The 26718-nt window shown below is 39.4% G+C and overlaps 1 protein-coding gene across 2 annotated transcripts in view; it reads right to left on the bottom strand.

The window, feature by feature from the left end:
• The window catches only part of LOC119647934 (tetraspanin-18), a 145051-nt gene extending 118904 nt beyond the window's left edge, over positions 1-26147 (bottom strand). The window contains exon 1 of one of the 2 annotated variants that reach the window (XM_038049276.1): positions 25680-26147. The gene's annotated coding sequence lies outside the window, so the exon portion shown is untranslated. The remainder of the gene's footprint in view (positions 1-25679) is intronic. The other variant, XM_038049274.1, reaches the window with a different exon arrangement.
• Positions 26148-26718: the final 571 nt, after the last annotated feature.

Raw genomic sequence — 26718 nt, 5'->3', positions numbered from 1 at the left:
AGGCATTATCAAACTTATCTTCTAAAAATACATCTACTGCATGGTCATTTGGATTGCCTGCCATTTTTGTTTCAAATTGACGAAAAATAATACTAATAAATTGAAGTTAAAAAAATATACATAACTGGTGTTGTGAGTCCGTTTCGACCCCAAGTCATTTGTATTTCTGCTTATAGCAAGAACTAACCGCCATACGTTCAGTAACCATTGTGGCACATGATGTAATGAGATTGCATTGATGAGCTTAAGCGTAAGTTAAAAAATATATATATTAAAGCAAAAATGCGGACGGTGGGGTCTATCTGCCCGTCATCTACTGAAAAGCGGAGCGGACCGAGTTGCTACTCAAGTTAGTGCGGCCCGGCATTAGTAGATGGCGGGCTCAGAACCATTGGAATGCAATAAATTCACATGAAATATCAAACTTGAACCTTCTACAACTTGGTAAGTAATAGTTGGATTCCCTTCAAACTTTCCAGAATTGTATCTCATGCCAAAATTCGTACTCTAGAATCAACTTAAAGGGGGTCCTATTATTAACTTTATTTGAGCAGATATCATTACATATTACTATAATTTTAATTAAATTTTTTTCATCAAATATTGTCATGTGGGATGTTAAATGAAAGGTCTCTATTAGTACTTTCCGAAGCCGGTATTAGTTTTAACATTTGTCGGAAAGGTGAGAAGTGCGGAGGGTTGAAAGTGATCATTTCTTTCTAGGAAAGAAACTACCTAACCGAAAAATCTAAAAAAAAATCAGGAAGCTACCACTGCCTAGGTTTCGAAATACCCTACATACTGATATCTGCTCGAATAAACTTAAAAATAGTTTATTACTATGATTTTTAGTAGTTGGCTGCAAAACCCCGCTTAAGTTCATCCTCCACCCATTCCGAAATTTGATCTCACCAAGTTTGGTGGAAATCGCACTGTTACTAACAAAGTTGTAATAGGTCAAAGTTGTCACTTCTTTGCAAATTCAAGACTTTGAACGTCAATATCACTTGAAAGCGGATATTTTCACATAATATATGCATATATTACGTGCTACGTACTACTGGCACAAATGCACACTCAAATGTCTTTATAAAAGAAATACATAAAACCTTTCATACCTGAAGCGTCCAGTTTCCGGTTTCCCGAATTGTTCTCCTTTTTGTTTTCACCAAAAAAACTTATACTTGAATTTCAATTGAGATTTACTTTGTCAGAGTTTTCGGCGTTGAGATATTGTGTCAGCTAAAAAGTCTTTTGAGGCAACAATATCAATCAGTCAAAAAACACTATATTTTTTTTATAATTCAAATATATATATAGAAAGACTATAAAGAAACTTAAAAATTTGCTAAGATACCAGACGGCCCTTTAAAAATTTTCATCGGCGTAGTACCTCTATATTATTCCATAGTATTGCTATCGCTTATTCAGATGAAATGTATGAATTATTGTTCCGAAAATAGGCTAGATTTTTTGTGTTGAATTCCTTGAAATTCTCTTAAAAGAAGGTTGGTACAATTGGTAAATTTTAGGGGTACTTTTCACTCACATTCAAAAACAAAGTAATACACTACGATTAAAATTATTTGAACAGACATCGACGTGGGAGCTACTTTGAGGCCTAGATTTTATATCGAGACATCTTCATAAATTTTTCAGATTTTTCGATTTGAGAATGAATCTTGTTCAATTTCACTTTTTAACTTTACTATTTTTTAGCTACTTACACTTCAAGTAACAAGTGATGTCAAATGTGAGACCTGTTTGATACAGTATTAATCCAGACTTTTACCTGGCGTGGCTATATTGGGAGACCAAAATTTACATCCCCTCATTAAGCTCTTGACATTTTCATGGACCGATCGAAGCAGCCGCTCATTTGAGGTGCTCATCTCCCCCACTTTGGTTACAAATTTAGATTACTTTTGCTGATCAGAGCACAATCCCCAGTAGAATCTGAATCTATAATGAAAAACATCCTATTCAGATTTTTCTTATTAATTAAACCCCTAAATTTACTCAACAAAAAGAATTCGTAGAACTGGGAATCCAATCACAGAATCGATAGATAAATGAATCGCAAAGTCGGCATGACAATCTGACGACCATTCTTCTCTTTTGGTGTCAAATCTGAAAGATAGATTCTTCCTTTATATGAAGAAACCATAATAAAGAATAATGCTTTTCAGAACGGTCAGAGAGCGGAAATACTTCGAGAAGATTTCAACAGAAGAATTTGATCATCCTCCACTTCCACTAGCACTACCGACATTTAGAACAATTCCACCTGTCAACACCACTGAAATTGAGGAAACAATCAAACGAGTGAAATCGGGGAAAACGACTGACAAGCCCTCAATTGAGCTCCAAGGTTCACTGAATTCTGTAATCGTATGATTGAGGAGTGGAGAATACCATGTGACTAGCAAAAAACACGACGATTATTCAAATAACTGTCAACAAGGCCGGGTTTGTCAAGAACTGTGGAACTGCTGGCGCAATGCACGCTGCACGGTTATCCATGCAGAAACATTGTGATAAGCGTTTGGCCGCGTGCCATACAAGATCATTTAATATGCTGAACTTAGTGCCAGAGCAACCGGTTACCCGGGACACCCAACGTTCAGGACCTTACGCAATGCTTTAAGCAGGTGATTTTTTCCCTAGCGTCTCCTCATAATATAGCTGATTTCAAGAAACTTGTCAAAAACTAGAAACTGGATGAAATGGCGTTCCACAACTCATGTAATCAACGGATCAGCGAATGCCTCAAATCCAAAATTTATCGCAGTGTTGTCTGCTCAGCCGTTCTTTGCGATTGTCAGTGCTGGTCGTCTATCAAAGATAGTAATTGGTTTTTATTTCTTTATTTATGGTTTAGTTTTTCTCGATTGTGTTTCAATTTTCATTTTTGGCTGCTTCATTTTTACCAAAGAGAAGGAGCCGATCTAGACAACGCCACTTTTGGCCGAGACAAGACTATTTGAAAAAGAGTTCATCTTAACCCTTGTGACCTAAGTGGCCTTGGGCAATCTAGTTACTCCTTGGCTTCTAGTTTGATTGCCATTTAGCTCCTAGTTTCCCAAGGGAAATACCTTATCGTCAATAGTGGATTAGCTAGGGATGGCTCGATATGCATACATTCGGAAAGAGTAAATATTCAAAAGTCTTGCGCTTTCAAGCTGCGCACTAGTACTGAGTTTCAATTATACTCGCTTGCATTTAATAAACCTTTACATATGGTATATTTGTGCCGTGAAATCAACGTTGAAATTGCAAACATTCTTCTATGTTCTCCGTTTCTACTTACATATTTTCTTTTTATTCTACACAACACCGTTGGAAATCTCTTAATAGTATGTTATGTGCATCGATATTTATACATGCTTCGCAAATGTACTGAAAATGTGAACAATAAAAAGACCTCACATCTGGTATTCAAATATAAATTAATCAAAGAACAAAACAACGTGGAAACAGGTTCATGACAAACCAGTAACCGTTCACTTTTGTATTGTGTTCTAATAGACGAGTATACTAGCCTGAAGTGATTAGTGATGTCATGGATCTTTTATTTACATCCGGAAGATTCACACTATCAAAAATTCCACAACTGATTATGAATGATAGCAACAAAAATTGCTCCTTTCATATTCAACTTTGTTTCAGATTAGACAACAAATTTAAAAAAAATATGCAGTTCGAATACTAAAACTCATTGAAAAACTCAAAACTCACGTGGATATTAATAGGCACTATCATATCCGCCTCAACAAAAACTTTCACTAATTCTCGATCATCAAGCATAATTTATTTTGCTTTTTCTCGAGTTTTTAGTGAATGAACGATTCGTACGACTTGCAGTGCAACGCGCTTCTTCCCATCCATTTCGAATTTGGGGTTTTCACGCTCGCCTCTTCGTATCACAGCACGTACAGCAGGGTCCGTGTTTTTTACGGCATTGTTTCCGTACCGACTATAGTTGCATGAATATCGTAACTCCCTGAGTTGAAAGTGATCTGCTATATAATCATTTGCTGATGCTTAGAAAGTCATTCGGCTCTTTTTCGCCAACACATAATACTCAGCAGAAACAACATAATTATAATTTTGTAACATAAATTCAAAGAAAGCAGCAGGTGATGAATATCATTGACAGGAGAGTCGGAAGTGCTTTTAATTACTATTATTGGCGTTCATAAAAAATGTTCACATAATGATAGTTTTCACACTAGCAGGCGAATAATTGGAAGTCGAAATTGATAAAAAGTATCTCGGAGCGGATCTGCTGAGGAAATTGAATTGATGTTCAACGTGTACCTTAGTGGCATGGCTTCGGACAAATACTCCACCAGTCACTTCCAGACCCACAGATATGCTGTTTACAAAAAATCTGATATCAAAATCAATTTGTTTGAAGTTTTACTGCCAAAAATACTCATTGGTGTGCCGAATTTAATGATCCAAATCCATTTTAATAGACCAGTTTGATTTGAATTTACCAAAGGATCGTCAAGGGCAGCAGGTTTTCACGGAAAAGATATCTCCTAAGTTGTAGATTTAGACATTTGTATTTAACTCGATTTGACTAATTTTGATCATTCACTTTCTAAAAACTATAAAATGTCCGGGTTGGAAAATATGGTGTTATCCAATGATAAAAATCAGTGAAATTATCAGACCGAGGAAGGTTCTCCGGGGACAGGATATCATCAATGGACAGATATGAAATGAAACAAAATGGACTAGTCAGGCAGGGCGAAAGCACCTCAATGTTAGAGTAAAAAGGTCCTAACCGGTTCCATAATTATTCTTTTTTAATTAAGGCCAAGGAGGCCAATTTTTATGAATTTTTTTCTGAGCCTGGTTTGTTTTGAATTCTAATTATTTAGCTAGCTAAAATCGAAGTGGCTTTTAACGTGTGAGGTACGTGATAGTTCACCACCGTTTTGAAAAATTGATGAAAAGGAATAAATGAGAGAACGCCAAAAACATTTTTCTCTATTTTTCAGTTTAAGTGTGATGAATTGTCATGTAAAATAATAATAGTCGTTGGCGGGACAATCCTATTGAATCAGTGCCTTGAAGCATGTTAGAGCACTTCATTCAAGACCATAACGGTACACTACAGAACTACAGTACACTGTAGAAGGCAATGTGATTATCATTGCGCTCGCCCGTGATTATTACTCAGGTGCTCAGTAATCAAGGGGGCGAGGGGAAAACAGCGTAGATCTGGCACCAATGACGCAGCAAGGAGAGTTTCGCGAGGTGATAATCAAGCGAACCAAGCCCAACCAAGTACCACCAAAACAAGTCGGAATACCGGAAGCTCGCGCTTCGGACATAAAGGTTTTGTGTTCATCTAATGTAAGAAATTTCAACGCACATTTTTCTGTTCCTATATAGCTTCAAATCCAACTTATTCCCTTAAATTTTTCCAAACTACGAGACATACGACCAAATTGTGCAGTATGTTCTTCATTATACGCATGCCAAATTTTTTACTTCTGGGATGAACATAAGGTTGGTGCCGGGTAAATTTCTAAAATGTGGAAATATACTGTTATTAATTTTATTTGTGCAGATATTGGAACCGGATGTATTTTGAGGTCTAGATTCCGTAGAGATGCACCACTGTGATTTTTTTCAGATTTTTCGGTTGGATAGGTTCTGAGAAGAGACCCGTTACACTTTTTGGGGATCATATTTTGAGCCCACACCCAATATCAAATATTGAACCAATACTACTTTCATTTGATACCCCACATGGCTACATTCTGTGAAAAAAAAAATTACACCCTCCATTCACATGTATGGGGAGCCCCCTCTTAAACTTAACACAAGATGGCGCCACTGACTGCATGTAAAGGGAACACCAGATTACATACTCTCACCAATTTTCGTGACAATCGGTCTAGCCGTTTCCGAATAAATCGGGTGTCACAGACAGACAGACGGACAGACAGGCACCGTGTCGATTCTAATAAGGTTTTGTTTCACACGAAACCTTAAAAAGACAAGGTTAATTGGATTGGATATCGACGGCAGTAGTTTCATTGTAGCAAAATCGAGGTCAACTACGAGGACAATATCAGTGGCAATGAAAAGAAGAGAGGACAAACCCCGGTCAAAGGCTCTTTCTTTCAAACCAAAATCTGCAGCACCGGCAAACCAGAAAACGCTGAGGTAGACGTCAAATGTATCCGCCGGAGTCGAACCAGCGGTATACTGTCGAACTTGGAACCAAGACGGACAAGAAAAATAAATTCTGCCTTCACAGTATTCTAAGCACTAAAGCAATGGTTCCCAGAACCCATGTCCACTCTCGAAATAAGTCAAAATAATGTTTTGCGAAAAGAACTGCAGTAAGCGATGAAACGATACTAGTAACCTCAAGATAAGAGTAACACCTCCCAACTCTAAAGACGGCGTGAAAAATTAAATACCATGATCCACATCCTGCCAGTGAACATGCAACTGTTCACGGCCTGATAGGGCAGATAGTGCAAGAAAGAGGAGCTGAATTAAAGTAGATATCATTCTAGTCCTTCTAAGATTTTTAATAAAAAACCGCTTCTCCTTATCTTACAAGAAATTTTGGATTTTGTATCTACGTACATAAAAGGCGAAGCTACTTCTTTTAAATATTAAGAGCTGACCTGTTACTCCTCAGCAAGCAGTACCGAGATAGAAGTTCACCATCATGCCAATGTGAGAGATCTGGTCAAGTTGAGAGTGCGGGGCTACCGCCGAAAAAAATGACTTCGTTTGGGTTCGTTGTGCGGAAGTGACTTTTTAAGCGTTTGGCTAACATCGAACGAATCTAGGTCCGCTTTTCAGAATAGGCTCGGCGTCTTGCAGAACGAGATTCGAGGCATGGAAGTTGGAGGAGATTTTAACGTCAGAACTCTGATTGGACCAGATTGTTGGGACACACACATTTTGGCAAATACCTACCAGGTGGAACATCGGTAAAATCGACGTTAGCACATTTGACAAAGACCTCTTAAGAGAGGTGAACGAGCCACATACACGGATAAAAGAAGTGCCACTCTGTTACGGCAGGTTAATTGCAATTAACAGGGACAGGGACAGTAACTTAACGTGGACCCATGACGTTAAGTTACTGACCAAATATCTAGGTGCTCATCAAACACCATGTTACATTCAAGCAATGAAGATGGAAGAAATCGTGCAGATACTTTTTCCTGTCCTACCCATATGAGCTGACGTTGTGGATGAGAGAGGAATACTGAGAAATGCCCAGTCTTCACTATAAAGGAATTATAAGAGGCCCCCCTTATTGAAGTTGGTGAAATCATGGTCTTGACGAAGAAGACGGAAATAATTCAGTATGAAGATATGTTATACACGAGCTTCTTCGAACAGATTCGGAACAACGCAGACAACGCTACAGCTAAAATATTTGCATCTTGCTAGCTGATGGCCAATGTCGGAGGCATCTTATTGAGCAGGCGTCTTTCGCTGAAGATTCCTGTCCACCGTCAGTAAGAGATACCGCAAATACAAAGGCGAGGAGCTTTGTCAGTTGCGAGAGTCTGCCTATTGTACCGCCTCGAAGCCAGCAGTAATGGCGATAGCAGGAGTTATTAAAAGCACTCTCCATGCTGCAAAGCGTAGATCTATCTAACTCAGAACAGCAGAAGGATATAAGCGAAAAATCATCTTTACAAGTAATGTGGAATGAGTAATTCCTCGGCTCTCACGACCACCTCCTAGAACGGAACGTTTTGCAGAATACTATAGCCTGATTATATTGAAACTGTTAAACAAGAAACGGATTCGTTAATAAAATTAATCACATTTTCCAATAAAAATTTATTTACCTTTTACTTGAAATTTTTTAATGCAATAGCTAGCCTGTCTGATATTAAGGGGATCATTCCGTGTGAAAGCTGTTTTTTTTTGGCTTTTTTAGAAATCTTTTGTGAAGAAGTGGGTAAAGGTACAAATACGAATTTTTCACCATAGATTTACTAATATTTTGAGCGTTCATAGTAATTTTTCCAGTCCGATTGCATAGTTCGTTATTGAAATACAGAGCCATTTATACACCCATCTCCAAAAAAAGGTGTTTTTTCTGCTGCCACGCTAGAGGGCGCAGTGATCATCTTAAACAAAAAAGTAAACGGCGTTTGGACTTAACTACAGTCCACAAACTAGGATTACTAAAAAAAAAATATTAAAAGCTGAATTTTTTATGCGGTATTAAACTTGTTTTTTGTGAATTTTGGTGTTTTTTTACAGCTTCTTCAATGAATTAAAAAAAACTACTGAATTAATGGCAATTATCCTAGTTTGCGGACCGTAGAAATGTTCTGAATAAGTCCCGAAAATTTCAAAGAATTCCGTTGGATAGATTTTGGGCTATGGTGGCAGCCGATTTTCAACATGCAGTTTCGAGAAAAAACGCATTTAAAAAGTAGAATATGATTTTTAGCCATAAAATCTTAACTGACCATCAATTTGCTATACCTAGTCCATTAACCTTAGGTTTCTTCAAGAAACACATGTACAGCCGTAGGTTCAATTCTTGTCCTGTTAGCTAAGCCATTCGAACGTCATTCGGACCGATAAATACGAGCTTTATTGCGGCGATCGACATAAATCTGGTATGCGACTTATCACGTGTTTAACACTATAATTTCCGAACGACTCCGAATATCAAAACATCACTTTGCCCATATAATCTACACTATATCTAGATACAATTGATGTAAAAAAAAATTCAATTCTGCGAATCCGACATACGGAATGACCGCCTTAAAACGTTATTTAATCAAGTCGGGAGTTGGGGAGTCATGGTCGGACTGAGCTTAATGTCCGAATGGATAGTTCTACGAAAAGCCAAGGAAGATACCGCGTTTAGCGCAATGAGTGACGATGCCACAAGAATTATGAAACACACAAAGGAAGAACTCCTGAAATTCAAGAAAATGCAAGACAAATGCAGACAACTAACAGAACGTTATAGGTAGATATTTATTCTAGTGTTAAATGTGTAAAACAGGATGTGATTTTAAAAGTGTAATGTAATTATCAAATCCTAAAAATAACAATTTCATCCTTACAAAGAAAAAATAACGCAAAAAGATAACAAGTCGGGATACCCAAACCTGGGCGCTTTGAGTATAAAGGTTTTGTGTTCATCTTATGTAAGAAACTCTCTATGCACGATTCTCTATTCGTGCATACAAAATATGCCGTCATATTTTTTGCCAAACTTCAAGGTACACATATGTACATACATATCAACGACATAAATACTGTGTTCGTCCTACATAAAAAAACATTGTCTATTGCCGAATGACGGTGCACACACAATATATAGGTGCGCATATAAATTAGTCTAACGCATCTTCATGCATTTCCACTTTACTCCGTGCACAAAAGCATACATATATGTATATGTTATGTACGTAAATTAAAAACCAGGTGAACACATATCTATTATATTGGTTGCCGCCTGCAAGCTTTATTAACAAATGACTAAAATAAAGTCGGGAAACGGGAAGCTCGTCGTTTCAGGTGTGAAAGGTTTTGTTTGTTTTATAACTCTAGGATAAACTTAAGGGGGGCCTTCTACTCAATTTCCCCCAAAATATAGTAACAATACGGACAGTATTTTGAGGCCTGGACACCGTATAGAATGTGCTTCTTGATTTTTTTCAGAGATTTCGGTTGAGTAGTTCCTGAGAATGGGTCTCTCGCATTCTCAGCCTTTCCAATAAACGTCAAAACTAAGACCGGCAGTACTAACCGAGACCTTTCATTTGATATCCAACATGACTATATTTGGTGAAAAAAAATTTACACCCCCTTTTGCATGTATGAAAACCCCCCTCAACGTAGAAAGATGTTACTCACTGCATGTCTGAGCGTTCACAGTTCCCACCTTTTCACCAAATTTCATGTCAATCTGTATAGCCGTTTCTGAGAAAAGTACTTGTGACAGGCAGACATTGAACCGAATTTAATAAGGCTTTGCTTTGCAGACAAAACCTTAAAAAGCCAAAAAAGTAAAACTAAAACGTTCCCATGGACCCCGCCTTTCATATAAGTTCACTTTATATGATGATGACCTCATACACGTCTTAGGCTGCAATAAATTTACTTGAAATGCGAAACTTTGACCTTCTATAACTTTCTCAATAATACAGGGTGCGGTAGCATAACTTCTTTTTTTCAAAACTCAATAAAAACTATTGTATGCATCGGAAAATATTTATTTATTCTTTATAATGTAAGTACATGTCTAAAGTTTTTATTTACATTGTTTTGAAGATCAAATCTGTTAGGTGACATCCTCCATTCTCCATACATTGCGTAAACCAATATCTGGCGTTTGTCATGACTCTTGTTAGCATAGCAGGTGTTATGTTGGCAATTTCTTCTTGGATGTTGGTCTTCAAATCTTGTAGGCTTCTTGGACGGTTCACATAGACACGGGATTTCAAAAAACCCCATAGAAAAAAATCACAATTCTCGAGGGTTGGTGTCAACCCAGTAGCGCATGTTTTGTTTGTTAACCGACCCACACAAATGAAAATGGGCTTCATCGCTAAAAAAACAATAGCACCCTCGGGAACGACATTAAGCAGAAGCTCACACGCGTTCATCCGAGAATTGAAGTCACGTTCAGAAAGTTCCTGCATTATCGCCATCTTATAGGTATGAAAATGAAGATCATCACGAAGAATTCTTCTCACAGAACGATCGGATAGTCCAAGGTCAGATGCGTGTTTGCGCGCAGAAGGGACTCCAGTTCTTCCTTTTGTCGCACTTGCAGTTTGTCTGAATGTAGTGACCCATGTAACAATTGATTTGCGGTCTGGGACGGGAGCCAACGGGGCTAAATTAAAGCGATTTCGAAATGCACGCTGTGTTGCAATAACCGAACATCCGCTTGAAAAGTAAACCTCAACGGCAAAGGCACGCTCCTCACTATTCCAACGCATGATGGCGACTGAACCGTGTCGGGACAAAACTTTACAGTATCGCCTCTTGAACGAGACCACTAGCGCTCCGCTATGACATCAACTAACTGAGTGGCGGGCATTTTCAAAAAGGAAGTTATGCTGCCGCACCCTGTAGTTATATCGAGTTCAAACTTTTCAGAATTATGTCCTATATTATCGCCTATCCTAATTTCATATATCTGGGATGAACTTAAGGGGGGTTTTCGGTAAATTTCTAAAACATGGTAATATATTATTATAAACTTTATATTTGCAGACATCGGAACGGAATGTGTTTTGAGGCCCAGATTTCAGACAGATACCCCACTGTATTTTTTTCAATTCGATAGGTTCTGAGAACGAGCCCTGTTTCACTTTTTGAAGCGCATATTTTGTGCCCTATCTCCCCTATATTTCACTCAATATTAGAAAAAAGATCAGTTTCGAAAAGTACTAATCGAGCCATTTCATTTGATGCCCCACATGACCATATTTTGTGAAAAAATACACCTCTCTTTCGCATGTATGGGGAGCCCTTCAAACTCAACACAAAATGGCGCCACTCCGTATAAGCCTCGCCTCTCTTCACTCATAAAGGGACACACAAATCACATGTTCTCACCAAATTTCATGACAATCCGTTCAGCCCTTTCCGAGTAAATCGGGTGTGACAGATAGACGGAAAGAGACATTAAATCGATTTAATTTAGTTTCACACTTAACCTTAAAAACGCGCAAAATAGTAGCCATATTTTCGATGTGATCTGTAATCAATTCAATAAAAATATTCCTTAAGTTTTGATGTAAATCTAATCGACAATTTGGCCATAAATTTTTAATTTTAGCGGTTTGGCAAGTTTTTCAAACTAGCCTACTCAATTTTTGCCATGTTTCTTATTGAAAAAGTGCTCCTAAATTTGATAAATTTATCTAATTTTAGGTGCTTGCAGTAGATAATAATGCGATTGAGCTACCCCGCGTACCAGAAAACATGTTTTGAGAAAAAGCTTTTATTACTTTATCATTTCTATTGTATAAAGACGCAAGGACACACGCTTCGAAATATACCTACAGAATCGATACGAAAGTAAATATGAAAAATTCGTATTATCTATCAAAATATTAAGAAAAAAGCACTAGAAAAACTCCTTAATAGTAAATACGATTAGTGTGAGTGGGGTTGGTCCCACCTACTCCTTGAGACACTAAGGTATTATACAGTCATTCAAGCTGTAGTGCCTGTTCCTTCCTCCTCTCTAAAACGGACTTGGAATTTTTCGGATCTTCCTTTATAGTATAAATGTCCTGCAGAGAAGGTCGAAAACCACCCTCACGACTTTCGTTAAAAACTCCAGACCAATTTAATGCCGTATTCTCAGCTGGTGAAATTTACGCCATTATCGACCAATATATTCTCTCCTCTGATGAATTTATCTGTTTTCTAGGTAAACAAATCGGGAAATGAGACATTTGAGTGTCCATTTGTCCCATTAGTACGTAACACGTAATATACGTATATATTATGTGAGAGTATTCACTTTCGGGTGATATTGACATGCAAAATCTTGAATTTCCAAAGAAGTGACAACTATGACCTATTATACTTTTCTTAGTAATAGTGCGATTTCCACTAAACTTGGCGGGATCAAGCTCTATATTATAGCCTAACTTTCATAGCGCTAGGATGAACTTAAGGGGGTTTCCGCATCCAATTACTGAAACTTATAGTAATGTACTATTATTAACTTTATTTGAAGGGATATCGGTATGGAAGGTATTTCGGAGCCTATCCACCATATAGTAGCAGCCTCTTGATTTTTTTGGTTGGACAGTTTCTGAGAATGGCACCTTAAATTAATGATCACTTTCGACCCCTCGAGCTCCCCGCCTTTCCAACAAATGTCAAAACTAAACTTTTGTATTACACAAAACTCCACCCACGAATAATATTCTCTTCTCAAGTCCATGACCAAATCAATTCGAATTGATTTTTCACTGCCAATTCTTGCTTATTTGCAAAAATTGCTAGTCCAATTCCACTTGTTCATTTAGCTCGTTAAAGGCGTCTAGAAGCCAGCTTCCGGACCACTGTTCTGTAGTCAATCAACAAGTCTCATTTAGACCTGCTTGTTTTCTTTGCGCTTATGTCGCCGACTCACTAAGTGGTCAACCTTCACAAATATACCCGCTGACCGCTTATTCCAAAGATATGTATAGACTCAATCTTAAGCACAAGAGAAGAAACGGAAATTTAACTTAATTCCTTTCGCCCGTGCTGCAATATCTACAAATATTCATGGGGTTAGTAATTCCGGGAAATTTCTGCGAACATTGCACTGTTGCAATTTTTGATTGCAATTCATATGAGTATACTCATTCTAGTGGTAATACTGCTACTTCGTGAAAACTCACGCGTGACTATATTAAAGCGTTTTGTGCAGTTATTCAATTTTTCATTTGTGGTGTACACAAAGCCGCGTTACTAATTTTACCGCTTCCTCCCATTCAAAAACTATGATGACTATGATAATTTGAAATAAGATGGAAAATCACAACAAGTTCAATTACTTGATTGAAATTGGATGTAAGTGTACTTTGGCTGTAATAGTTTCCAAAATGACACTATTGTCTTCCTATTGTATTTTCGCAGCATGATCATAGATAAGAGATTTTGGATGAGTCGCTAGCATTTCACATGTGGCTTAGGTAAGACCATTATCAGATTGGCAGACTAAGATTAGATCCGAGTGAGTATCTAAAGTAGGTCAACTTGATTTCGGCTACAGTTTCGTCTGAAGAAATTCACGCAGAATGACCAGCGAGAAGACATGATGAATGAGTTCAACGTGGTGGCGATATGAATCACGAGAATGTTTATTTCTTACTCTCCAAGGCAGGAATTCGTATATGATGACCGTTTTTAATTTGCTACAGTTCTAACGTGAGACCCATAACTGCCATTGTATTCATTTGCATAACTGTGGTTTTAATTTTAAGAAGCGAGTGGAATAGAGACAATTGCTTAGCCTAGGTCAGAGTTGACAATGTTACAACTTCATCCTTTTCTTTTCATTTGCTAAGCAATTTCAGCAGAAATATGTGGTTTTTAGGTTGAGAAGATTAAGTTAGGTACTAGACTACGTTAGAAAAGAAAACAGCTTTTCGAAATTTTTTGTCACCTCCTTTATTAAATATGACCAGGCAATTTTTGCTTTCTAATTTGGCTCCACTTATGTATATGCAACTCGTAGTATATATATCTTGAATATACCGGAATTCAATTTGATGTAGTACTGACATTTTATCTCAGGGGAAGTAGTAATTTGGCGTGAAAGGGGTTGCCCCTTTGATCTACTACAACTTTGTCAATGGGATTTCAACTTTCCAGAATGATGTTTCCTGTTAAAGTCTATCTTACTGCAACATTTTACGGATCTAGGATGAACTTAAGGCATCTTCGAAGTAAATTATCAAAATATATTAATATACTATTAATCATCATCATCAACGGTGCAACAACTGGTATCCGGTTTAGGCCTGCCTAAACTCCAGACAAATCCGGTTTTGCGCCGAGGTCCACCAATTCGGTATCCCTAACTGCTGTCTGACGTCCTAGCCCATGCCATCGAAGGTAGAGTCTGCCTCGTCTTCTTTTTCTACCATATATATTACCCTTATAGACTTTCCGGGGTAGATCATTCTCAAGTGAGCCGCCCACCGCAATCTGTTGAGCCGGATTTTATCTACAATTAGACGGTCGTGGTATCGATCATCGTTATAGAGGCTACGGAATCGTCCATCCTCATGTAGGATGTCAAAAAGGGGAGGAGGATTCTTCTCTCGAACGCAGCCAAAAGTTCTTGTTCAGTAATAGCTTTGACCCTATGGTGCGACGTTTCGAACGGAACAGTTTTTTAAGCTGAAATAGGGTCTGTCGGTTGACAACCTTGGAACTTAGATAGGAGAAATCATCCACGGTCTGAAAGTTGTACTCTTCTATCTTTATTGTTCTCGTTTGGTTGGTGGGATTTGATCGGTTATTGGTTGTTTGGTTTCAAGTGTTGCCACCATATATTTTTCCTTCCATCATTGTTGTGCAGTCCAAGATTTCACACCGCCTGCTCGATCTGGATGGAGGCAGTTTGTACGTCTCGGGTCGTTCCTCCCATGATATCTATATCGTTAGAATGGACCAGTAATTGGGTAGACTTACTAAAGAGGATAGTGCCTTTCGCATTTACGTTAGCATCACGAATCACTTTTTCCAGGGCTAAGTTAAAAAAGGTGATGAGGCATTTCCTTGCCTTAGACTATTGTTGGTGTTGAATGGTATCGAGAGTGATGCTGCTGTTTTTATCTGGCCTCTGTTATTGGCCAGGGATAGCCTAGTCAGTTTTACCAATTTCGTCGGGATACCGAATTCTCTTATGGCCTTGTACAGTTTTATCCTGGCTATGCTATCTATCATAGGTGGCCTTGATTTCGATGAAAAAATGGTGCAACTGATGGTCATATTCCAACAGTTTTTCCATCATTCGTCGCAGGGAGAAAATCTGATCTGTTGCTGATTTGCCTGAAGCGAAGCCTCCCTGGTATGGGCCAATGAGGCTATCCTACCTAGCAAGATAGCGGAGAATATCTAATAGATGGTACTCAGAAACGTGATATATAATTGATGCACTGCGTGATACTCCCTTTTTATGTATAGGACAAATAAAGCCTCGTTGCCAGTCGTCAGGCATTGATTTTCTGTCCCTCGCTTGGTGTAATTGGTCACCTCCATATTTAGCCAGTTTGGCTGTAATTCCATCGACTGGTGGTTTATGATTTGTAAGCCGATGAATTCCACGGACTGTTTCTCTTATACTTCGTAGTGGCAGTATTTGTCCGTCATCTTCAGTTGGTGGGACCTCCAACTGGCCGATAATCTGGCTGTTAAGCAATTCATCAAAATACTCAACCCATCGCTCTAACATGCCCATTTTGTCGGAAATCAAATATCTCTCTTTGATGACATGATGAACATCGAAATGTATAAGGATTCACCGTGCTGACAACTGGGACCAAGTATGTTTGTGGCCATATCAATGATAACATTCTTCAGATGGTTGTGAAGATCATTTGTTTATGCTCCATCTTCAGGACCTCTGTTGACTCTGATTATTGATGCATCGATTTCTCTCTTATAGGTATTCGAGTCCGGAGCACTATGCCAACGAGATAGTGATCCGAGTCTACATTGGTCCCCCTATATGTTCTCACATGTGTCAAGACTGAAAGGTGGTGCCGTTCAATCAACTCGTGCTTATTTAAGTTGAAAGTGGTCCGTATGAAGGGGCCCACGTTTATTTGTGGACCGCCTTCCACGCAAACCAGGTACTTCCAATAACCATTTCGTGCTACACTGCTAATTGAATAATCCGCAGTCCGTTATGATTCCATGAGCCACCATAACCTGAATCTTTAAGCCTCATTGATATTGTCACCTTACAAGTCAGTGACAGTCGCGTGGCAAGCTGCCCAGGATTATAAGGAATAATATCATTGCTTCTGACCGGGTCTTACCTTGCTTCGTTTATGTGCATTGAGGTTTATTTATTAAGTTGTTGCAATCTATGATCCGATGATTTTTCTAATTCAATTCGTTTGGATCAATTTTAATCCCGGGAGTTTCAGGCTATACAGGTATAATGTTCCCAATCATTCCTTTCGAAGAGCGCTGGGAGCGATTGGCAAAATTCAGTTGCTTTCGATTCGAAAACATACTTCAATTGCTATGCTATACTTAAAAAAATATGCATAAAAATTTTATTCTCACTTAACATTCAATTTAATTTCCCGCCACTAATAAAATTCAATAATCTCGCTGGCAACGAAGCAATTAGAAAGTATCTAAGAGGCAACTAGACAATCTCATAGCAAAAGTGTCATCAAAGCGTTTAAGATCGTTTGAGGCATGGCGCTCATATCGCACAAACTTCGGTGTTGAAGGCTCACTTAATCTCTTGATGCGGACTTTCTAGTTTTGCTCTTCTGCTCAAGTTATCAGCTGCCACATCTGCGCACAATTCCGGAAGATGGATTTCTTTCAAATGCTCTAACAATTTGATGAATATCTGGGGCTCTTTAGTTTCAAGGACGACCCCTGAGTGCCAGCATGTATTGCTTTGGCACAGTGCGTCCAAGTCTCTTGCTCATCACCTCAGCATGATCCAGCCGTAATCCGTAATGCAAATAACCATACTGTAAGATCGTTTAGATTGGAATGTCTAGTTCTAGGTTCGCTAGCATACATAGAAATGTACATGTATCTACATTTGCGCTATCTTCTAATTGCGCTGCGACTGAATTAAATGCCGGAGCCATTGACAAACACAATATGTCGAGGTCTCAAATCCCACGCCTGGTTGAAGCTTCAGAGGTTCGTCACTTTAATTCCGTTTAATGGGTTCTAATTGCAGAAAAGTACTCGACATTGCCTTTTCAGAGGTGAGTGCCACTGTTGTTGGCCGACTAAACTCGATTTACGTATGCTAGAGTCTATGAGGTCAAACACATGAATGATGCTGACGGAGTTTACGAGGGTCCACAGTGGGCATTTAGCCGTTATTGCTATCAATTTGCAGCAACTAAAAACTGGTTTCGTTGGAAATCATCCGACCTAAACCTACATCAGGGCTTCACTTTTGCCTGGAGGGGAATATCTTTACGAACCAGACTCGAATACATTACGGGAACTAACTGGGATTTGTGGACAAGTTGGTAAAAGTATGTATATATATCTATATATAATCCTATTTAAATTTTGCCAGCTCCCAAGTTTAACCCATCGCTGCTCAACTCGAGGTCTTTCATAATTAGAGGCAATTAAATGCTCTAATTGAAGTGCTGCTGAAATTATACCTCATAATCAGTTCCCGAGTTCCCGAATAACTACAATGCTGAATCTCTATTGTAGCAGATAGGAAATAATCTGCATAACAATTGTAGTTTTTGCTATAGCTATCAACCTGTTAAAAACCATTTGGACACAGATTGTTATTATGGTCACAACAAGAATTCCCGTCATAAATTCGCGGCTTAATGTTGAATATACATAGATTCAGGGCCTATACTATATATCCAACGAATTCGTCGGTGGCTTGAAACAATGCTTTCTTCATTAAACGGTAGATGAGGAAAACTAATCACCAATATCGTGAAAATCTCACTAGGAAACCATATAACAGTGACTAGATGGAAGGTGGTGTTAGAATGGAGAGGTAAGAACAAAACTAAAATCGGCCCAATACCTAAGATATTAGGAATCACAAGAAGAAGAAACCTCCTTAAGAACTGAACCGAACTGTATGACACGACATCTGTTAAGACCTGGTAATGAAGAATGTCACCGGTAACAAGAAGAAATAATACCGATGACAGAATGTAACCCTCACGGACACCGCTTTGGACCTCAAAATACACCGAGATTTTGTCTCGGTGCAGCACGTGGCATGTTAAAAATGTCTCGGATTACCAAGATTTCTGTACGAATGGAAGCAGCAGATCAGCGGTAACTTCAGGTGCAGCGATAAATAACTCTGTGGGGAGACTGTCAAGTCCAGCGACTTTGCTTCGTTTGAGTGCAATGATGGCCGAAATGATTTCATTTCTGCTTGGAGGAACAGTCCGTGTCCGCATGTTACGATGATTAGCCATTTTATCCACAAGAGGATGAACTTCACCGGATGTAATACTCTTCAGTTGTTCGTCATCGTAGATGAGAAGTCGAGCGTTGACGTCCTTGACAGAACCATCGAAATATTTGCGGCCACTTGCAAGCTCTTTCGTCATGCGTATACATTCCTGAAATCATTCTGCAAGAGCTTCGTTTCCCTCACCAGCTCAATAGCAAATTCTCTCTTGTCTCGGCATACAATGCGCTGAACTTTTCGGAATTTCGCTCGCTATAGGAGTTTGAGCGCGTCACGCCCGCCATCGCTTACAGCGGTCAATAGAGCCTTTAACCCCTTCCGTTCATCGATACGCTTCCACGATTCCATTCAGGCAGATATTATGACCGACCTTCGGGACGTGGGTGACGACCTGTGTAGCACGCGAGAAAAAGAGCACCTTTAACAGCGGGCCAATACTCATCGATATTACCAGGTGGGTTACTCAGTATATCTGCCGTTCGATCAGCAACATAGTTCCCCTCATTGTCGAGCGACAGCTGAGTTATATAAGCGGTCGATGTTAAAATTAGGGGGTCGCACCTCTTCAACCCTGCGAGAAGTGGTGATCCTTTTCGAAGTCGATGCCAGCGCTCTCCTGTTATCCACATCCAACAGATAACTCCTAAATCTATAATACTACTAGTCGCGAAGTGGTTGATTTGATTGCTCGTACGGCGTCAGTCAGTTTAAACCCAGCTGACCTCATGGCAGGCTCTGTGCTAGAACAATGTGCCACCAATGACATCTGCCACCACTTCGCTTTTCAGAGTACTAAAGGGCATTGCTGCAAGATGTAGAGGAATACTCTCCAGAGTCCTAACATCTTACTCCGCTTACGTCCAGAATGTTGCAAGCTGGAGAAAGTGATCATGCTGAGGACCCTCGCTTCCGTTATCGAGAAGCGTGCGCGCATCGTCCGTTTTCTATAGCCAAAGGTAGTTGCCGTGAGGTCAGCCATTTTCCGACACGTTGGTGACGTTTCCGTAGCAGTAATTTGCAGGTTGCTATCCCACAATTTTCTATCAATTTTATTAGCCTTGTGTGTATTCTTAAGCAACACTTACACGGCGACTCTTCACTATGAAATAGCTGACATTAGCAGTTTCTTCTGCGGAAAATAAGAAGGCGTCAAGACGTGTTCCCTGCTGCCGGAAATTTATCTCCAAAACAGTTTCGTCTTAGAGCAAGGAGGTCCAAGATTTATTCCATCATGAAGGTCATGGATGAAGTTGATTACGTTGAGGCACACATTTGTTGACCCAGACGAGTCGCCGTCCTTGTAACTCCTGATATCAGAAATGCCATAAGTTGAGTATCTTGAATCGACACTCGGCTCGAAGATGAGCTTTTTCGAGCAAATCAAAGCAGCAGCAGACAAAGCTCAAGCTGGAGTTTTGACTTTAAGTTGGCTGATGGCAAATACTGGAGCCCTGCCTCTAACAGGAGACGTCTTTTCATGAACACAGCGCAATTCACTCTGCTCTATGACACGAGGTCTGGGCTGGAACGTAAAATCATCTACAAGCGCAAGGAAGGTTGTTCGTGAATAACTGTCAAGAGACAGTGGGACCACGTGGTTCATCTGCAATTAAGATCCGTTTCTGAATCGAAGTATGGTAGTCTTTATTATTTCCTTACCCAGTTTCTTGTCGGGGATGAGATTCGTCAGCATTTTTACGTAGATACAGGAGAGCTTTTCTCGCATAACATTTATCAGCGAGATGTTGATGCGATAACAGATGGAGTTGTTTTGCGCATTATGCTCGGTTTCGCGATGAAAATTCAGCTCGTCCGGTGAAGGGGCCGAATAACTGGAGGTACTTTCAACTAGCAATTCACTCCCTCTTCTCCTTTCTCTAATTCTATGACTTACAGGCTCCCTAAGGCGGGAGAACGAGATGGCAAACGGTTCCACGCAAATTGGTAGTCCAACGGCTTACCATTGCAAGAGTCTAACCTCGAAGCGTAAGCACATTCACCTGCTTTACCCATAATAATGGCAAATAAAACATAAGAAAATACCTTGTAAACAGGAAACAAATTTCGAAGCTTGGAAATTAGAAACACTTTTTCTAATTAGAAACACTTATTCTAATTTCTGAGGAGTACATCTAAATAAATGGCTGTAATTTCCAAGCTTTTCTAATTTCTGCCAATTCTAGTTTTCGAGTGGCTGCTGTACGACTTTCCACTTTCTCCCCTTGAACTCAAAATAATGAGGAAATATCCTGTGGAATAATGAAAAAATAAAAATAAGCTGAGATGATCTGGAAAGACCTTGTACGTCGGTCACCATGGCAGACTCCGATAATCCGCGCCGCCCATAATCCACACTGAAAGGTAAAGACGTTAGAAATGAAAGAAATTTTGCAGAAATATTCGCCTCCTCATTACGATTATTAAATTGCCATAAATTTTGTCTTAGATTCATTGACTATTAAAGCAGGCGCTCTCGAAATAATGAACCCTAAATAGCGAACAACAGTTTTCTCATCTTAAGTACTCTAAGTAGAGAACAAGTCGCTCGAAATAGCGAACACAATTTGCAGGATTTCAATATATTTGTCCGCTGTTAGGTTTGTACAGACATATTTCATTTTATTACTTTATTTAGACTGTATATGTGAGAGAAATAAGAGTACAAAAACCGAAAAGGGTATTTCAAAACATCTACATACATAACATATTCATAGTGCAGAATACCTACGATAAACCATTTTAAAATTTTAAATTATTTGCGACTATTAGCTTTGCATACTCATGGAATGAGCAATTAAACATTTCAAAATTAGTTTGAGGAAAATTATTTGTTTCCTAGTAGTGTAACCATTGTTAGATAAAATATTGAAATTGTAAGAATTTTCAAAATCACATGTATATGCGCAGATTTTAAAACGTTTCTTGAAAACATGGTGGCTTTATGGTACTGCCTGAATATGCATTTAAGTTAATAACTCGGGGAATTATGTTTGCATTTGTTGTATTTGTTTGTATCCTTAAATCATTGCAAGCGTGTCTTTTGAGTCTTTCTTCGAAACGTGTGAAAGAACTGGAAGAACATTTTTAACCCTTGAAATGGAAGGGCTAATATGAAGTGACTTAATTATCCGTGTATCCGGTACGTGAAAATATTATTTATTGAAACCGGCAGTATGCAACAATTTGTAATAGAGCCCGAGCAACCAAGAATAGGAAAGCCGTTAATAAAACAATTTATGGAACGACAATCAAGAAATTCGCCAGTATAAAAGCGATCTCTGCTAAATTTAACGCAAGTGGTCTAATCATGTTAGATATTGCCTTCTGTTTGTAGTTAAGTCTAAAATTGATAGACCAGTAGCTTACTTCAAACTACAATTTTACCCAATTCTACCCAAGTAGCTTTGTACTGATGAAGGGAGTTGCTCCCGAAATATATATATACATAATAAAATAAAATTGTAGTTTGTAGTAAGCTACTGGTCTATCAATTTTGGTCTAATCAGTTTAAAAAGAGATCCAGAATAGGCCACTTGAGAATTACAGGTGAAAGTCTATCTGCGCACAAAGAATAATTAAATCCCCCTTATAACACTATTTTTCAAATGTGGTTGAATTTATCAGACCACCCAAATTTACAATAAGGATGTAAATTCCTTCAGTTTAAGGGTAAAGAATTACATATCTTGCTTTCATGAATTCAATACGATATCAGAAGATTAACCCATTGGTCATTGGTAAAGCCTGAGCTCTAAAAAGTTAATTTTTGGAATTTGTTATGCCAGGGTTTATTCCAGATTGAAACTTTCTTAAAAGTTGTGGTTTACCAATCAGGGCCTTTCTTCTTTTGGCTCACGTCCAGTGGCATTAAATATTAAAACGGAAAGAAATCGATCATTCGCGCTTTTTCTCGCAAATTGTACAATGTTGTTGTGATTCACAGATGGCGACGTTGTTATTATTAGTCTGTTAGGGGAAGTTGCACTGCGTCCTAAAAGAACTATTGTGCCCTTTTAATGGTTACAGTGTAGTTATTAACAATTGTATGTCAAGCAAGCCTATAACCGTCAGGAATTTTAATATATTTATATAATTCTAAGTACTTCAAATTGGCATCTTGGAATTAAGTATTCTCCCAAGGTGCCCCGACCTGCTTTGCAGAAGTGTCGGACACTATCCCAAAACGTGTATGGAGACACTCCGCATAGAACCTGCAGACAGTGTCCGTAGATATCCCAACCTTTTCCAGGTAATAGTTGAGTCGGCAGCGACCAATAAGTATTCCCTGTATAATTTGCAGGTTATTCTTGAAGTTTAAGCATTCCCTTGTGCGCTTGTCGCTTTCCCCAATAAGCACCCTGGAGTGCTCAATTTCTGGTAACTTCGCTCAGTATAGTTCCCTCAGCCATTACTTTTCCTTTCTTTAATGCCATAGCCACGAACCCGTCTTCGATTCAACAGAAGGAGCCTTATTGTGATTGCCGAGCGTGTTCAGTTTCTCAAGGCAATACATACCAGTATAGAGTTCACCTGGTTGGACCTGTGTCTCAGCTGTCGATCAGAATAGCCTTTGGAATTAGTGATTCGGAGTACCGCCTAGAAGGAATATCAATTTTTCTTCCGTTTAGGCGGCTCAATGCCTCACTGATACTCTTTGCCATTCTGAAGATCACCCCTGTCCTGCATCTCTATGTGCAAATGGAGAGTGCTTAAACCCAGAAGGATCTCATTACATAGGCAAGCCAATCTTTGGAGTTTGTGTTGCGGTGAGTTCTTTCTGCCCAAATTGCATAAGCAAATAAGCCTTACTATTGCAGTGATATGCAAAGTAGTATGTTATCTTCAGGGTGCTACCCCATTTTTCATTGCTATGGACCTGCAAGTTATCAAACCCCTCCTAGCTTTCCGACATGTATTTCCAATATACGTCTTCCAGAGTAATTTTTGGTCTAGTGTGATTTCCAAATATTTAATCTGTTTTTCGTTTCACTTCTATGCCATGTAACTGAATGGGTCTCAGGTGATCAAGCTTTCGCTCCCTAGTGAATGGTACTATGGTAAGGGTAACTCTTAGCCGAGCTTGGATTCTATCAGATAGAGTATCCTTATATTTGCCTCTACTGATTAAAACTATATCATCAGTGTAAACGTGGACTTGTATTCCATTATTTGTTAATTTTTCTAAGAGTTCATCCACTACCACTTTCCACATAAGCGGTGATAGTACCCCGCCCTGTGAACAACTTTGAGTATTATTCATGACAATAGAATCTGCACTTGTCGGTGCTTCTATTTATCTACTCTCTAACATTCTGCCCATCCAGAAAGCAAGGGTGTTTCCCACTCCCTGCATATTAGGGCATCTTGTATCTCTGTGTGCGATGCATTGTCGAATGCTTGTTCGATGTCCAAAACACACACGGAGCTCTATCCTTTGTTTCTATGAAATCCCGTAATACATCCGTTAGCTGATGCAGGGCAGATTCGGTTAATCGAACTGCCCGGTAAGCGTGTTGACACTCTTGGATTTCGCCTTAGAATGTTAGTTCTAATATAGTTGTCTATGACCTTCTCCACCGTTTTGAGTACGAACGATGTAAAACAAATTGGTCTCAAAAATTCAGGGTGAGAAATACCCTTTTTAGCCACTTGCGGAATAAAGACCACTGTTGCCCTTGGTATATATCAAAGGCTATGCTGCCCCTTATCACCAGACTCTAAGATGACTTCTAGGCCTTTCTGGAGTAATGCTAGGAAGATGCCATATACCTCGGGTGACGTTAAGAACAAATTCTTTTGCCAAGTCCGATATTTTCTTCCGAAAATAAAGTGTGGCGAACATGAAAATTTAGCGATTTAAATAGTTTTCATGAAATTGTTGAAAGGCACGTGAAAAACATTTAAGCATTTGAGATCGGTTTCGGCTTTATCTAAATTGGATAACATCTCGAGAATCAAAGATTTGATTGATACTCATTGCAGATCATCAGTTATAGAGCATTGTTACATAGTATAGGTACGTATTTCATGTATGGCTTGCATGCTGTTATTGTCTTTTGAATAATTCTAGTACAAAGCAGTTACCATACTGAAACTATTTTGTTTATTTTATTGATGTGTAAATATATGTACATATGTATATGTAAATATTTATTTATATATATGTTATGGCTATTATTCCCTTCATTCTCAACCTACGCCACGCCTCTGACCGTAATACTTTGCTAAAACAACCGTTACGTTGGTGGGGAAGTGTTAAACCAACTATGAAGGATGCGGTATAGGAATCGTATTCGGCTTGAGAGAAAGTCAGCGAGAAAACAATCGTAAAATGACGGAATGAAATTTTGAGAGCCAATCATATGAATAATTAAAACCGGGAAAATATTCCTTCAAGTACTCTAGCCGAAAAGTGGTGAGAAATGCAAGTAAATATTGTCAGACGAAACACGTAATGGCATCTCAGACTTGCTAGAAAATATCAAATGGCCCAGCGACAGAACGCTGTTATTTTATAATCTCGAAAACTCGTTTTTGAAACGAAACTGATATCCTTCCCCCAGAAATTATTTACACTTTGTTACGTGAGAACTTAGAAATAACGAACACACTCTGGTCTGTTTTGTTCGCTTTTTGGGAAGAATACTCCAATCCAAAATTTCAGCTTTTAATAACTAAGCGAGATGTCATTATGAAATCGCAGAACCGTGGAAACCGTATTGGGACAAAATGAACTCCACTAAAAAGTAGAAAATTACCACCAGGACGGCTTACAACTGGGGAATATCAAGGGTTAAAATGGGAACGCGGCATCCAGAAGCGTGAAAACCAAAACAAAACCCGTCTCCGGAACGAGCAAATTCAAACATCGCCACGCCACAGTGGCGCAGCACAACCTGTTTGCACGCAAATGTGTGCCGCCGAGAGGCTGCCCACAGTGTCCACTGAGAGCACGCTGGACCGCATCTTGCGGGTCCACTTCGCTCCTTCACGCTCCACTCACCTTGAAAGAAAGCGTAAGCAACGAAGGGAGAAATCCAAAATCAATTCAAGGGAACTGCCACAATCCAAGTCCCCGGCACAGTCCTTGTCGCGACTCTCAGGACACTTCCCGCGCAAACCACGATCAAAACAAAACACTGCACTGGCACCGTTTCCTTCCGTTGCAGGCGAAGCGGCACTTTCACACGCTCGTCGGGATGCACTGCAAACTCACTTCCGACTCAGCGGGCAACAGGTGGCAATTTCGCGGTCGGTCGACCGCGGATGCGCAATTTCGAAGTTCAACGATTGCGGGAACGACACGCACGTACGCTGGGCGCGGAACAAATCAACGGAAAAGATGCTCGCGACACACACGAACCTCGCAAGCCCCAACCTGCCAACTCGTTCGAAGTGAAACTGATTCCCTGATAGAAATGAATGGAGCCAGAAGCTCAGCGCCAACGCGCGGATTGTCAACTTCCAGCCGACTTGGTCGAGGGGGCACTGTGGAGCCCCCTCTGCTATCGCGTGGGGAAGTATTGGGACTGGCGAGATGCCCATCTCTGCGGACTCGCATGGCTTTCACTATGCAGTTGGGTTTGCGTCTCTGGTATGACAAAGGTGCCTTTGGAGGGTTTGGTGGAAGTATTGAGTAGAGCAAATACTCATATTAAAAGCTGTACCTTTCCCGTTAAGAGTAGATGGATTCTCGTGCACTAACAATTTCAATTACATAGTTCTCCACTGTAAGATTTATTGAGTAAGCCAAAGAAATAACTGTGAACATAACAAAACAAATCGAGATACCGGAAATCGTGCGCTTCAGGTATAAAGATTTTGTGTCCATTTTATGTAAAAAACTCAATATGTTATACATGATTTTCCATTCGTACGTAGATAAGAATAGAGAATATTCCTTCATATTTTGCCAAACTTTCCTTCACAGCAAAGAAAACGCGGAAAACGACCGAAATGCCGATATATTGAGGAAAAACGAGTACAAAATGTTGCCAAAGGTCTATCGTCCGCCGTCGCAGTTGATGCAGTCGTCAAGGCGC

This window comes from Hermetia illucens, chromosome 2 (assembly GCF_905115235.1).
Source record: "Hermetia illucens chromosome 2, iHerIll2.2.curated.20191125, whole genome shotgun sequence".
In the NCBI taxonomy this organism is placed as follows: domain Eukaryota; kingdom Metazoa; phylum Arthropoda; class Insecta; order Diptera; family Stratiomyidae; genus Hermetia; species Hermetia illucens.
Note: the sequence above shows the minus strand (reverse complement) of the source record. Positions and strands in the feature narration are given on the sequence as shown.